Source organism: Ovis aries, chromosome 1 (genome assembly GCF_016772045.2).
Source record: "Ovis aries strain OAR_USU_Benz2616 breed Rambouillet chromosome 1, ARS-UI_Ramb_v3.0, whole genome shotgun sequence".
Taxonomy (NCBI): domain Eukaryota; kingdom Metazoa; phylum Chordata; class Mammalia; order Artiodactyla; family Bovidae; genus Ovis; species Ovis aries.
The window spans coordinates 128992095-129008274 of record NC_056054.1 but is presented as its reverse complement, the minus strand read 5'-3'; positions in this window follow the sequence as shown (position 1 = coordinate 129008274).

Genomic DNA, 16180 nt, shown 5'->3' with positions numbered 1-16180 from the left:
ATATTTACAAGTAATAGTACAAAACAAAGACTATGCTGAGGATGGTATGCTTGCAGGCAGGGTTTTATTCTATTTTTGAAACTTCAACCTTTAGCACAGTGCCTGATAAACATGAGGTTTGATTAAAAAAACAACAATAAAAAAAAAGCTGTTGTTGGAGAAATGGGAATGCTTCATGTAGACCAGAATCCAGAAACATTTTTCTTTTTTCTGTAAAAAGACAGATGGTAAATATTTCAGACATTCTAGGCCATAGTGTCTCTGCTGCATCTTGACTTTGTCTTGGTAACACTGGTAGCATGAAAGCAGCCAGAGTCAGTGTATAAACAAATGGATATTTCTGTGTTTCTATAAAACTTTATTTACAAAAGTAGGCAGCCAGCCAGATTTGGCCTTGGGCAGTAGTTTGTCCATCCTTAATCTAAAGCAAAAAGGCTAATTGAAAATGTGATTTTTTCCCCTCTTAAAATGTTTTAGTGCCACTTTTCTGAACAAAAGTGACACTTTTCTGAATTGTGACTGCTTTGTTTAGCGATAAGAAGACAACTAAATTACTGGAAGTTACAGAAAGGTAGTCATTTTGGCAAACATGAAAGCAATTTCTAATAACTAGATTATCTGCTAGTGCTATGAGCTGCCTCCAGGACACAACGTTCTTCTCCTCACTTGGTATGTCAGACAACGCTGAATGAGTGTCCCGTCTACAGATGTAATATTATACATAAGGCTAAATAGTGGGCACAAGAAGCACTAGGGGTGATCACCTTGCTGAAAGGCAGAGTCTGCCATCTGGGTCCTGATCTGGACCTGAAATACTGTATTTATAACAAGCTCCCAGGTAATGCCAAAGTTGCTAGTTTGGGTGTCACATACTGAAGAGCAAGGATCAAGTAATATAAAATGCATATATAAAATCCATTCTTTTTAAAAGTTTTAATTGGAGGATAATTGCTTTACAATGTTGTATTGGTTTCTGCCATACAATAACTTGAATCAGCCATAAGTATATATATATGTCCCCTCCTTCTTGAGCCTCCCTCCACCACCCTCAATCCACTCCTCCAGGTCATCATGGAACCCCAGACTGAGCTCGCTGGTTTATATAGTAACATCCCACTAGCCATCTGTTTCACACATGGTGATATATATGTGAAAGTTGCTCAGTCGTGTCCAACTCTTTGCAACGCCATGCACTGTAACAGTCCATGGAATTCTCCAGGCCAGAATACTGGAGTGGACAGCCTTTCCCTTCTCATGGTATCAATGCTACAATATTACTCTCTCAATTCATTCCACCCTCTTCTTATAAGTTTCAGAGATTTTTAAAATACATTTCCAAATTCGAAAATCTGTTTGCAAATTATAAATATAAATTACTTGGAGTTAGGGCTGAAAAAACCCACTTTAGATTTATTTGAAAATTTCTCTCTAAATTTAATCTGATTTAAAATAATCTTTATTTTTCCAGTATTGAAAAAATATATTCTCATTTAATACTTTAACATAATAAAATGAAGTGAGTTTAAATGGGGTAAATATTTTATGTATTTTGTTAATATTTTATAAGAGCCACAAGATAGTTCCAGTTTTCTTCAGCATGCCATACAATTCATTTTCTAATAACATAAAAAAACAAAGAGGCATAAGTGCCATATTTAAACTGGGCTCTTTTGTCCATAATCTTTTCGTATTTATCTCAGTCCTACATTTTGCAGATGTAGTAATAGTGGCCCAGGAAAGTTGACAAGGCCCTGAACCAATATATATTTCAGAGCCTGACACTCCTGCAGACACTTTTCTCACTAAATCTTATGGCTAATATTAAAAATAAAATTGCAGCAATAACAGAGAAATCAAAGGTCTGCATGTAGCTAAAATCTAAGGGTTTGAATATAATAACCTGATGCATCTATACATCCTAGGCATATCAAGTCAAATAAAAATGCAAGAAAACTGCCTTCTCCAACTGCAGTGGGAAACCTGTGACGTTTCTGATTAAGTGGCACTGCAGGAAAAGAAAGGAAGGAACTAGAAAGAGAGCGGAGGGTTCTGGAGAACAGAGAGCCTGAGCTCCAGGTTACTGGGCAAACAAACGGTGAGCAGACCCAGCTCCCTGGGCTCCCCAGCTGGTGTTGCCTGCTTGGTGAAGCCATTAGGGCAGCAGCCCCTGGCAGCAAGTTCCTCCTGGCCTCCAGGCCACTGTAAAACAGCAGCGCCTTTTTCCACAAAAAGAAAAGGCCAGTGTTTGTGGCTCAAGCACTTTACCACATGCTTCTTTTGGTAGAGAAAGCAGGTCAGGGAGGGAAAAAAAGTCAGGGTCACAGATTTTTTCTTACTTTCTTCTAAAGTGAACACTTCCCCCACTTTGAATAAGCCTAGAGGCATTACATGATTGAAATGATTTATTTCTTGATTTATTCTTTTTTAATTGCATGATCCCCAAAGATACCTCAGTAGATAATGACAGCTAAATAGCAATGGAATTGTTTTTCATGGGTAATCACCTGTGTTTTCTGTGTATGCTCAATTGTGTCTGACTCTGCGACCCTGGGGACTGTAGCCCACCAGGCTCCTCTGTCCATAGAATTTTCCATGCAAGAATATTGGAGTGGGTTACCATTTCCTCCTCCAGAGAATTGTCTTGATCCAGGAATCGAACCCATGTCTCCTGTGTCACCTGCATTGGCAGGCAGATTTTTTTTGTTTTTTTTTTTAACCACTGCACCATCTAGTAAATGCTAACAGGAACCAAAATGAAGAGAGAGTGACTGACAAGAAAAATACACATATACAAAAAAATCCAACTCTTACAATTATTTACTTGACTCTGTGCCTATGAGTTACGCCTACAAGTTCAGCTAGTTGGATATTAGTTTATTCTAAAGTTATGCTGCTATTCCTAGTATTTGATGTGTTCCTTACTTGGGTCTGTAGATAAAATCAAACATATCCCATAAGATAAAACATGGACAATCTTCCTGAGATCAAAACAGCACTTTGAGGGACCATACTTTCTATATTCAGCTGCAGCCTGCTTACCTGTGGGGAAAGAACAAAAGGTTCTTTGATCAAGAATGATTCAAAGTTAAAACTTTCTTGAGGTATGAAAAGTAGCTGCAAATGCAATCCTCTCAAAGCCCTGAATATTATTGCTCAAAACAGAATTAACACTTAAATCTTATGGAATTCAATTTAGCTTTTCTTCACTGATTCAACAAGTTTTTAAAACTATCTTTGTATCCTTATGAAGTTGGATTATCATTGTCCATACATTGTACATACAGAACAATCTGGTTTGGATATGGACCATCTGGATACTTGGATGTTTACCTCTTGGTTTGGGGACCATTTCAAGGACAATACTGTGTGCATGTGTGTAGGGGGGCATGCATATGTATATGTGCTTTGCTCAATTCCTAAGTCATGTCTGACTCTTTCGTGATGCCATGGACTGTAGCCCACCAGACTCCTATGTCCGTGGGATTCTCCAGGTAAGAATACTGAAGTGGGCAGCTATTCCCTTCTCCAGGGAATCTTCCCCACCCAGAGATCAAACCTGGGTCTCCTGCATTCTTTACCATTAAGCCACCCATTTAACCTAATATACCTATACATTTTAAACCTTGCAGAGGTTGCCTGAAATTTCATCTATTCACAATTGATTGAATAGCTTTTCTCCTTTTGTTAATACAAATACAAACTTGCCAGTATCTTGTCAGGAAGAATTCATTTAATCAAAAGCCTTTTACTCCCTACAACTGGGTTCCATTTTACTGAAGGAATAGTTTTCCTATGTTTTGCATTTCTGGAGAATGAACACTTGAGGAATGGAAACCTTTAAATGAGAGAATATTTGCAAGTTGCATAGACAAAACAGCAGATTTAGTATAGAAATCTCCAGGTTAGACGTGTTTGAGGAAGTGTTGCAACTGCATCACAGAGGTAGGAAGGCACCATAAAATACACTGGAGCTCTTCTCCACACTTCCCACAAGGCTGCAGAATACTGGGGATGAACACAACCAAGGGCACCATACTGGGAGGAAGTCCCAGTTCTGCCACTTACTAATTGTCAGACCTTAAGGGAACTCCCCACCTTCTCTGTGTCTCAGTTACCTTCTCTATAATATGGGGTCATTCTGAGGGTGAGTTATTTTATGTAAATTATGTATAAGCTAAGATCATTTTTGAGCTTTCCAGGTGGCACTAATAGTAAAGAATTTGTCTGCCAATGCAAGAGGTGCAAGAGATGCGGGTTTGATCCCTTCATTAGGAAGATCCCCTGGAGGAAGGCATGGCAAACCACTCCAGTATTCTTGCCTGGAAAATCCCATGGACAGTGGAGCCTGATGGGCTACATGTAATGCAGGGGGAACATGGATTCAATTCCTGGTCAGGGAAGTAAGATCCCACCTGTCTCAGAGCAACTAAGCCTGTGTGCAACAACTACAGAGTCAATTCAGTTCAGTTCAGTTCAGCTGCTCAGTCATGTCTGACTCTTTGTGAGCCCATGAATTGCAGCACGCCAGGCTTCCTTGTCCATCACCAACTCCCAGAGTATACCCAAACTCATGTCCATCGAGTTGGTGATGCCATCCAACCATCTCATCTTCTGTCATCTTTTTCTCCTCCTGCCCCCAATCCCTCCCACAATCAGGGTCTTTTGCAATAAGTCAGCTCTTCATATCAGGTGTACAAAGTATTGAAGTTTCAGCTTCAACATCAGTCCTTCCAATGAACACCCAGGACTGATCCCCTTTAGGATGGGCTGGTTGGATCTCCTTGTAGTCCAAGGGACTCTCAAGAGTCTTCTCCAGCACCACAGGTCAAAAGCATCAATTCTTCGGTGCTCAGCTTTCTCTATAGTCCAACTCTCACATCCATACATGACCATTGGGAAAACCATAGCCTTGACTAAGTCAGTGTGCCACAAATGGAGAATCCATGTGCCATAATGAAAGATCCCACAGGATGCAATGAAGACCTGTGCCACGACTAAGACCCAAGGCAGCCAGATAAGTAAATTAATTAATTAACTTAAATATATATATATATATATAAAGGAGCAGAAATGACTACCAGGAATCTGAAGATGAGCCAGCAGTGGAGAAACTGCCTTTATTCCACCAGAGAAATATGTTACTTTCATCTCAGAGTTGCTAGGTTGACTTGAGGAGCAGGGTGATTTGAAAATCTCTAAAAGATTCTTTATCAGGTGAACATGGAGATTCCTTTGAAATCCATGCCCAGTTATGACTCCTGAGAATGAAGAGAGCTGGGGATTTTTTTCTTAGTATTTTTTTAATAGAAATGTCTTTTGTATTTACTGAGTGGGCTGTAGTGTTTTCTAGTAGTGCATTACCCTCAAGGGATGTCTGTTGGACTTCCAAACCTACTTTGTAATATAAAATTTTAAAATTCACCATTTAGCTATTCAATGCAGTCACTCAGTCACGTCCAACTCTTTGTGAGCCCACGGACTGCCACACTCCAGGCTTCCCTGTCCATCAACAACACCTGAATCTTGCTCAAACTCATGTCCATCAAGTTGATGATGCCAACTAACCATCTCATCCTCTGTCGTCCCCTTCTCTGCCTGCCTTCAATCTTCCCCAGCATTAGGGTCTTTTCCATTGAGTCAGTTCTTCACATCAAGGTGGCCAAACACTGGAGTTTCAGCTTCATCATCAGTCCTTACATTGAATATTCAGGACTGATTTCTTTTATGATTGACTGGTTTGATCTACTTGCAGTTCAAGGGACTTTCAAGGGTCTTCTCTAAGACAACAGTTCAAAAGCATCAATTCTTTGGTGCTCAGCTTTCTTTACTGTCCAGCTCTCACATCCATACGTGACTACTGGAAAAACCATAGTTTTGACTAGACAGACCTTTGTTGGCAAAGTAATGTCTCTACTTTTTAATATGCTGTCTAGGTTGGTCATAGCTTTTCTTCCAAGGAGCAAGTGACTTTTAATTTCATGGTTTCAGTGACCAACTGCAGTGATTTTGGAGCCCAAGAAAATGTTTTCATTGTTTCTCCATCTATTTGCCATGAAGTGATGGTACTGAATGCCATGATCTTAGTTTTTTGAATGTTGAGTTTGAAGCCAATGTTTTCACTCTCCTCTTTCACTTTCAGCAAGAGCCTCTTTAGTTCCTCTTCACTTTCTGCGATAAGGGTGATTATCATCTGCATATCTGAGGTTATTGATATTTCTCCTAGCAATCTTGATTCCAGCTTGTGCTTCATCCAGCCCAGTATTTCGCATGATGTACTCTGATTAGAAGTTAAATAAGCAGGGTGATGGTATACAGCCTTGATGTACTCCTTTCCCAGTTTGGAACCTGTCCATTGTTTCATGTCCAATTTCAGTTGCTTCTTGACCTGCATACAGATTTCTCAGGTGGTCCACACAGTAAAAGGCTTTGGGGTAGTCAGTAACTCAGCAAATTGGGAAATTACCCATTCAAACAAACCAGCCTTCCCTCGTGGCTCAGATGATAATGACTCCACCATCATTGTAGGAGATAACGATAATGCTGTGTGCATAGTCCTTTCCAACTCCTTGTGACCCCACCAACTGTATTCCATCAGGGTCCCTTGTCTATGGGATTTTCCAGGCAATAATACTGGAGTGGGTTGCCATTTTCTCCTCCAGGGAATTTTCCCAACCCAGAGATAGAATTTGCACCTCACCTCCTGTGTCTCCTTCATTGCAGGCAGATTCTTTAAAGCTTGAGCCATTGAGGAAACCCCCCAATGCAGAAGACCCAGGTTCAATCCCTGGGTTGGGAAGATCCCTTGGAAAAGGGCATGGCAATCCACTCTAGTATTCTTACCTGGAGAATTCCATGGACAAAGGAGCCTGGTGGGTTACAGTTCATGTGGTCTCAAAGAGTGGACAGGATTGAGTGACTCTCACTTTCATGCAAACCAGTAGATCAGATTACTCTTCAGTAGTGTCTCAATTCACTATTTTGCTTTTCCTCAAGAACATAACCATATTTATCAAGCAAATCAAAACAAACACACAGACCAAGGCAGTTTTTCCCAGTTTGCTGAGTTTTTGTTTTGTCTACATTCTATTCTGATAGTCTATCAGTCCCTTCTTTGAGCATCCTGGCTAAAGCTGTCTGCTTACTTAGTTCTCCATGTACTAAAGCTTTGTGTACTATCTAGTATACTAAAGATTTCCCTCATAGTTCAGTTGATAAAGAATCTGCTTGCAATGCAGGAGACCCAGGTTCGATTCCTGCGTTGGGAGGATCCCCTGGAGAAGGAAATGGCAACCCACTCCAGTGTTCTTGTCTGGAGAATTCCCATGGACAGAGGAGCCTGCTGGGCTACAGTCCATAGGGGCACAAAGAGTTGGACATGGCTTAGTGACCAAATCACCAGTAGAGAGCTTGCTCCTAGAGTCACATTTAATGTGTAGAAACTGTTACCTATTATCATCTGTCCTTGGATAATTAAAGGGACCCAGGTTATTCCTCAGTGTTTATTAGAGCAGCAATATCATTCTCTTTCAGGTTTCAGTTGACTCAATGATGTAAGTCACTGAAACCTTGAAGAAAATCAAGTACTCTAATTCAAAGCTGTCAATGTTTATCTGCCATGAGTGAAATATAAACCCTAATGTCATTTCAAGCGGCTTCTATTTAAAGGGAACACACTTTTGAGAGGAGCAGATCTTTTGAACCAACTTGTATGAATCCTCTGTACAGGAACAGATTAGATTGCAAGGAAAAAAAAAAATCACGAGTTTCACCTCACGTGCAGCAAAACAAGCCAAGTTCTAGGCCAGAGGAAAACAAAACTAGACTTAATCTCTTCTTGATGAGCAGATTTTGTTTTTTTTTTTCATGAGCACTTGGAACAAATCCATCTCTGAGATGGGTAGAGACTTCCCAAGCAAATCAACTAAGTTAATCATTAAGAGAAAAAATGATGGCGTTCTAATTTAATAGTCTAAATAACGCCTCTACAGTCTAGTACTCTTATGTGTCAAAGCACTGTTGTTTGTGTCTTCGTGAGTTTAGTTTCTAAGCTTTTTGAAAGTACACATTCTAGGGCTTTGCAAACAGTCACATTTTCAGAAAGTGTAATCTTTTTTACTTTTTTTGCTATATATCCAAACACATAAAATTATTATTTATTTCTGTGGTAAGAACACCTTAATGTTTGACCAAGGGACTCTTAAAAAGTGTAACCAATGAAAACGCCTGGATTTGTTTTAATAAATTGATTTTAACTCAACCTACTTTTCCTTGAGTCTCTGGCATGACAACATTCCTTTAGAATTACTTAGCCCAGCTGTGCGGTGGGTGAAGCAAAGGGCAGAGTTACCTAATAGGAAAAATCCATTGTACATACACTAAGGTGTTAGCTCTCTCAAAATTCCTAATTCAGGAAAATAAAGCAAATGAAAAGAACTTGTCCAAAAGAAGAAAACTTGTTTTATACTTGTGTAACAAAGCTGCTTTCAAGAAGCCTAAATCGAAGGTATTGGGGTGTGCTAGAAAGAGTCTTAGCTGAAGCTTAGGAGGCCTGGGTTCTAATCTTGATTGTTCAACTTTGGCCAAGTCATTTGACCTTAATGCACCCCAGATTCCCATCTATAAAATGAGGAGTGTAATATTTGTCTTTCCCACTTCACAGAGTTATGGTGAGGATAAAATAGAAAAACAGATGTGAAGTTTCCCCAGAGAAATATATAAAATAGTACAGACATGAACACTGATTCTGCTTGGCCCTCACATGGATCAAAAATTTTTCAGCCCCCATCTTGTTATCCTTAAAAGGAAGAGCTCCTTTCTTTGAAGATTAGAAACCCTCCAAGTTAATGATTCATTCTTAGGTATTATACATAAGATGTAACCCAAGGTTTGAGATAATGGAAAAAACAAAACACCAGTTACTTTTGATCAAAATTTCAGAGAAAATTTGTCACTTTCCCTTCCTCTCTCATTTTCAAGCCTGCTCATTTTTTTTTTAAGCTTTAAACAAATATACGCACTTGAATGTTTCATGGCACATACTCTTAGCCCCACACTTACAATAGCAGACATCAGTCTCCACTTCTCTCAAAAATCTAGAGCTATCATTCTTTCCTCAATTTTAATATTTTTTTCTCTTTTATAATTTCTCTAAATTCCACTATTGAATCTAATTCTTAACCAAAAGTTATCTGATGCTATGGGGCTAATCTATTAAATAATTGCTTATGTTTTCATTTTTCTTGTTCACATCACAAGAAAGAAAAAAAAAATTTTTTAAATGCCTCCATGAATTGGCGTATGAGTTATGTAGATAACCACAATTTTAAAACTGTAGAAAAATGTACCCTATCGGTGGGAATGGGTCTGATTGTCTAAACACTGAAATTGAATTAAAACTATTGTGTTTCTGGTTAGTTTGTCTGAGACATCTGGCCCAGATGTTTGTACAAACTGTCAGAAATAATTAAACCAAACAGCTTCCTTCTTTCTCAGGGTGTGATTTTGGATCTGGTTAGCATTCTAAGGTCAACATGAAGGAACTTACAGAATATAGTATGATCTTATGAGAGTGGAGTGGTACCCTGTTCTCTCCTGGGGCTGGTCTCCCCGCCACATTGCAAAAATTCAACATACCCTAAAGTATACAAAAACATTTATCTTTCACTAAATTCAGAAATTCTACAGTAGTGTCAACATTAAATTTCATATCACTGTCCTTCTAAAAGTATATTATAACTTTTTCAATCCTGAAAAATTATTTATATTTTGCCATACACTCAAATACACACACAGTCACCCATCTTTTATGTGGCTTTAATAATATTTCATAAAAGGTACACACAAATATAAACTAGGGTTTTTGGATATTGACTACAGAGCTGGGATTCATACTAACATGGAAAAAAGTTGTTTCTAAATAAATACTATCTCAACTCATTCTTTTTAATTATTATGATACATAGAAACATTTATTAATACTTTCTCTTGAATGTTTTTATGTGTACTATATTTTCCTTATAATACTGTAAAATCCTTATTGCCCTGACTACTGTACCACTTGTGGAATGTGATGCTAAGCAAGCTCCAAAGTCTCTCTATTCTTCCCCTTTGTCTGCTGTATATTTTTTTCTTTGCTGTTATCTGGGGCATGGGAACAATCAGAGTACCTCCCTCATAGAGGAGCTGCATGAATGTCTTGAGATACTTCATATCACCTACCTAAAAAAGTTCTCAGCACAAATCAGTTCTCAGTAAGTGTTAGCTGGCATTATCAATAATTTTATTTCCCATCGGACCTAGAAAACTATCCATAAATGGTTTCTAAATAACTCAGTGAGCTATCAAATCTATGTTGCGACTCTTGTGTAAATAAACTGCTTCTTAAGAAGTTTCTCAAAAAATTCTTTGCCTCAGATTAGCAGATACAAACTATTGCATATAGAAAGGATAAACAATAAGGTCTTACAGTGTAGTACAGGGAACTACATTCAATGTCCTGTAATAAATCGTAATGAAAAGGAATATGAAAACGAATATATATATATAAGCATTATTGAATCACTTTGCTGCATAGCAGAAATTAACACAGCATTTTGAATCAACCATACTTCAATAAAATAAATTTTAAAAATATATTGCCTCACAAATATGAAGACATAAATAGATGGCAGATATATATACAAATGTTTATGTGTGTGTGCATGTGTGTGTGTGTACATGTATGTGCATGTCGATGATCACAAAAAAGCTCTGAATTAAGGCACCAATAAAAATGTAATGAGAAAAGGCAGAAAGAGACTTCTAACTCTTATGACACAGCCAGCCTCTTCTAACATTATGTATTTATAGCATTTTTTGTATTATACAAACTGTCTTTTTATATTTTCAAGGATCCTATTTTTCCTCTTTGGGAAGGTATATGTGAGTATGCCAGATATTGTCTGTTGTTGGGCATTGAGTCCCATCCCACCTTCCTGTGCTTTTCTCGGTATCAAAGGGTTCAGAAACTTGCAAACTGTATTACCAAGACCTCCTTGCAAAAATGGAAGTTAGCTGGATTTGGCCTGTGAGTTAGAAGCAGGAAGAAAGGAGACATTATCATGCTTCTAGTGTGAGCAGGTGCAGTAGATGGAGCTGTGGGTACCAGGACCATCAGCAGTTCCTGTGGGGGGTCAGCAGGGTGGCTCCAATTTGGTGCCAATCACAGTGCCACAAGCAGCTTCCATTAGCTCAGTGCCCAGAGCAGGCAGATGGCCTCCATCCTTCCTAAACTCTGGGTAAAATTCCTTCTGCTCTTTCCTCCTCCAGACTTTCTAACACCTTTCTAACCAATTCCCTACTCAAAATATCTTTCTCTTTGAAATCTTCAGAGTGGTATAAATGAAATGATGATTTCCTAATTATGCAGCCATTTTTAGGGAAAGAATAGATCTTTGCTTATAGCTGTAATCCTTTGGGGGAAAATAAAAGTATTATAAAGACTTCAAATATGAATGGAATCTTAAACCTTTGTGGAAAACTAATCAATTTAAATTTCAAAAGGAAAACCCCATTTTCCTGTCAAATCTATTTTTATTTAGTATTCTGATAGACATATTCAATGACAACTGTTACTTTTACCAACTGAATAAGGTACAGTGTGCTCCAGACTTAAGTGTTTCCTTTAGCAAAAGTTCCTTTACTTAATTTAATGTCATCATTTTTCCTCTCCCTTGCCATCTCAAAAAGTATGTAACCACTTCTTCCCCCTCTATAGCTCCTCTCCACTTATTTCTCCTCTTTTTTGCCCAACATTAGTCTTTTTCTCTTCCCTGATCTGTACACTTTTAATCAACATATTCAGTTCACTCTGAACCTGAAAATATACCTCATGAATCCACTTCCAATCAAAATTCCAAAGTCTCTCTCTTTTCTAATAACTGTCAAGATGCAAGAAAGAGAAAGTTGTGCTCCTAAACTTGCAGTTCCATAATCCCCTTTACAATGTTTCTGAAACAATAGACTGCAGACTTCCTGCCTGAACCCACTACTGGATCAAAATCTCTAAGGATGGAGCCTCAAAATCTCCATTAACAAACCCTCCAGGTAATTCGTATAGATTACTACATCTTGAGAAACATTAACTGTCGATTCTGCTCCCACTATCTGAATATCTTTGCATCCCACAGACCACGATTCATTTGGCCCTCTGGCAGATTCTCAGATTTCCTCCCTGTCTGATCTGTATTTCATCCCAGTTCCTGCCTCCCCCACTACATTTGTGGCAATACCCTTTCACCTCCTTCTTCTCATATGCCTTTGTTCATAAATTGCTCAGACTTCTGCCTTTTATCTTCTTATTTAAATTCTACACTTTTTTTTCATGAAATCCTTTCTTGCTATAACTTCAAATAACACTCATATAGATGATTCTATATTCTGTGTGTGTGTGTGTTTGTGCTAAGTCGCTTCAGTCATGTCCAACTCTTCGTGACCCTATGGATTATAGCCTGCCAAGCTCCTTTGTGTATGGGATTCTCCAGGCAAGAATACTGGAGTGGGTTTCCACGCCCTCTCCAAGGTATCTTTCCAACCCAGGGATAGAACCCACATCCATCCACGTCTCTTAAGTTCCCCTGCATTAGCAGGCAGGCTCTGTGTACACATCTGTGTAGATGAGCATGCAGTTCTAATTCCAGATTCCACTTCTCCAGCTTTCAGTCCACAGCAAGAGAGTATAGAACCAAGTATCAAGCGCAATGCTAACCTCTAGAATCTCAATCCAAGACATCCTCAAATAAACTGACCTATTTCCCCCTCCTCCACCAGAAAGTCATGCTTCTTTTACTTCACTTACCTTTTTCAACTCAAATTTTTCTTCTCTTGATTTAACCTTTCTAAATTCATAGAATCATCATCTTCCTAGCTGCTCAGTTTTCACTTGAAAACTCAGAATCATTTGTTTCACACCCAATTTCCTATAAAAATAGTCCAAATCTGTGATGTGTGTAATTCCGGGGCTAATTGATGTAAAAATTTGATATCTCTGGATAGGAAACTGGGGACAGATGTGAAAATTCTGCTCTTGCAAGCCAATAAAATTACTCCATAAGGTTGTCACCTCTTTTTCTTCCATATTTATATGCCATATTCACTCATTCAGCAACCTTCTGAAATTCTACCTTTGGATTATGTCTCGAACTTACTATCCCCTTTCTATTCTCACCATCATAGCTCTCCTCATGGTCTCTTTACCAGATTAGTCAGGAGTACTTAATGCTCTACCCACTGATGCCACACTTGGCTCCTATCTACCCTTCATGTGTCATGATGTTCATAGTCTCTAAGAACACATGTGCTCACATCATACCATGTTTCAAAATGCTTAATATTTAATCACTTCCATTAGCAAAAACAAGACAAAACTCTGCTTGATGACAGCAAACAATATACTGGACCCAGAAATTAAAGCAAAAATGTTTTAGAATTTCATTTTTTTTTAAATTTTGAACTTTTAATATCTTGTGATGCTTTCTTGCTACTTTTAGAAGTAGAAAGTATATGTTTGGTTGTTTGTATCTTTCCAGTATCTCATATCTGTCTCTCTCATGTTATTCCTGCTGCTGCTAACAGAGGTTGGTCCCCAACCAGCACAGCACCTTCTAACTTCCCTTTATCAGCCTCTTCCCTCCAATTTACCCCCTCTGTTCTTCTCTGTAGGTAATCACCTCCTGTTCTTCTGAGCAACGCCTGCCTTTGTCATTGCATAAACCACTCTACCCAGCAGGTCGTTTTTTTACCCTTTTTTTTTTCATAGATGAAAAGAGTGAGGCCTAGGGAAGTAATTTGTGCCAGGTCACAAAAGTTAGGAAGTGGGAAACCATGTCAGTTTCCTCCCCATCAAAACCATCTTCAGTAATAACACTTGGGAAGTAAACTATTTAGAAGCTCCAAACTACTTTTTAACCTGAATCCTCACTATTCCCCTTCACATACTTCATATATAAATAGCAAATCTGCACGTAGCTGCCAAGATGCCTTCATTTATGGAAGTCATCAGCTTGAATGGCCTTCCCATGTTTACCTTCATTTTTAAATGAACACAGAACTGCCTGTTTATGAAATGTCTTAATTCTTTCAGAAAGGACTTCTCACTCCTTTTTCTAAATTCCCATCAAGGTATTTTTATCTGTTCCATCATGCTTACATAATTTTACTCTGTATTTTAAATTCTCATATAATGTATCTATAAAGATTGTTAATTCCTAAAGTAGAACCTCCTGTAGATATTACTTTTTCATACTGCATAAAAATTATTATAAACATAGCAGCTTAAAACAATTCCTACTTAATACTTTACAGTTCCCATGATTCAGGATGGCTTAGCTGGGTCCTCTGCTCAGGATCTCACAGGTTGCAATCAATATATCACCTATAGTTGGGTCTTATCTGAGGCCCTGAGTACTCTTTAACTCATATGGTCATTGGAAGAACTTATTTCTTATGGTTATGGAACTGAAAGCCTTTAGCTCCCAGAGACCTCCTGCCATTCCTTACATGTAGCTCTATCCTTAATAACCATTTGCCTTTATAAAGACACAAAAGAGAGAAAATCTCTAAATTCTTTTGTTTCTAATATCCATGCCCAACTGATTAACAAATTCAACTGATTATGATTGGCACACTTACAGTAATTGCCCTTTTGATCACCCTACAGTCAACTGATTAGGAACCTTAATTACACCTGCACAATCTCTTTACCTTTGCAATTTAATGTTAAAATAGTCAGAGGTTATTATTATATGGATGTTATTATAACCATTTTAATAGTTACAAAAGAATTAGAGGTTCTGTCCTCATTCAATAGGAAGAGATTACAGAAAGGTGTGGGCCATTGAGGGTCAGTTTACAATTTCTACAGCCAATCTACCTAGCCTGATCTTTTATTAATAAATGGTTTTGAATTTTCTGTAATAATTGAGAAATTTATAAGGTTGTAGTATAATATTTCTCCTTTGCAATAAGCTAAAATGTTTCATATGCAGCAAATAAAAGCACTTAATAGTTGATATATAGAAAGAAAAAAGTAAACAAAAATTGATTAACCAATAGCCTACTTTAATTAATAGCATACTTTAATTAAAAGTTCCCTCATCTTTATTGAAATAAAAGCTAAATTATATGAAACTAACATTTTATTTAGCCCAAAATAACTACAGTTAGTTTCTTTCATGAAGATTACATTGCAGATAAAGCTATAAAAGGTGTGAGGGCAGTGAGAATGCTCTATAACTATCTGCAGACCTTGCAGTGTGAGCGCGGGGAGAAGGCTCTATAACTCTATCTGTAGACCTTATGGTTGAGGGCGGGGAGAATGCTCTGTAACTCTATTTGTAGACCTTTCAGTTCCTAAGCAGTGTTAGTCCTCTATTTAATTTTTACCTCAAATACATCCACCTCTTTGCTTTCTTATTCTTGCCTATACAAAGAAGTAGGGGAACACATTGATTTCTAGCACAGATTTAAAGAAAGCACAATATTTAGTGAAACACATTAACATATATCATGCTAACAGAAAATGAAGTTCCAAATATATTCACATTTTTAGAATAATACAACTCTCACAAAACTATCCCATTTATTAGAATGTTATATATTTATAGTCATTTATGTAGCAAAGTGAGGGAAAGTGAAGCTGTTGAATGGACAAAAATAGACATTTTAACAGTTAATATTACCTAACTCATTTTTGGAATAAACAAGCTATTAAGTTTTTGGAATGTCAGATTTTCTTCTCTTCAGTTACATGGAATTAGATTTCCTAGAAGTTGTAGGGCTAGAATCCAATTAATGATTGCAATTCTTACAGAATGACATTGAAAATGCTATGCCAAACATTTTGTTATATTTTATTCAAATGCATTAAAGAATTATATGCATACATTTTTTCCTTCAACGTTCTTAATTTTATTGATAAAATATTCTTAACATGTATGAAATACATATGAATGCATATGAAAATGATGTTATTCTTTTTTAGTAGAAAATCTTGGCTGCTTGCTTAATGGACTTAGAGAAGAATATATGCATATTTTCTCAGATCATGTGAGTCTTCATACCGGGAAGACTGAAAATTAAAATGATACTGCTTAAGCACCATCATTTAATGGAACAGAAGCATATAATAATGTAGTCCACATAT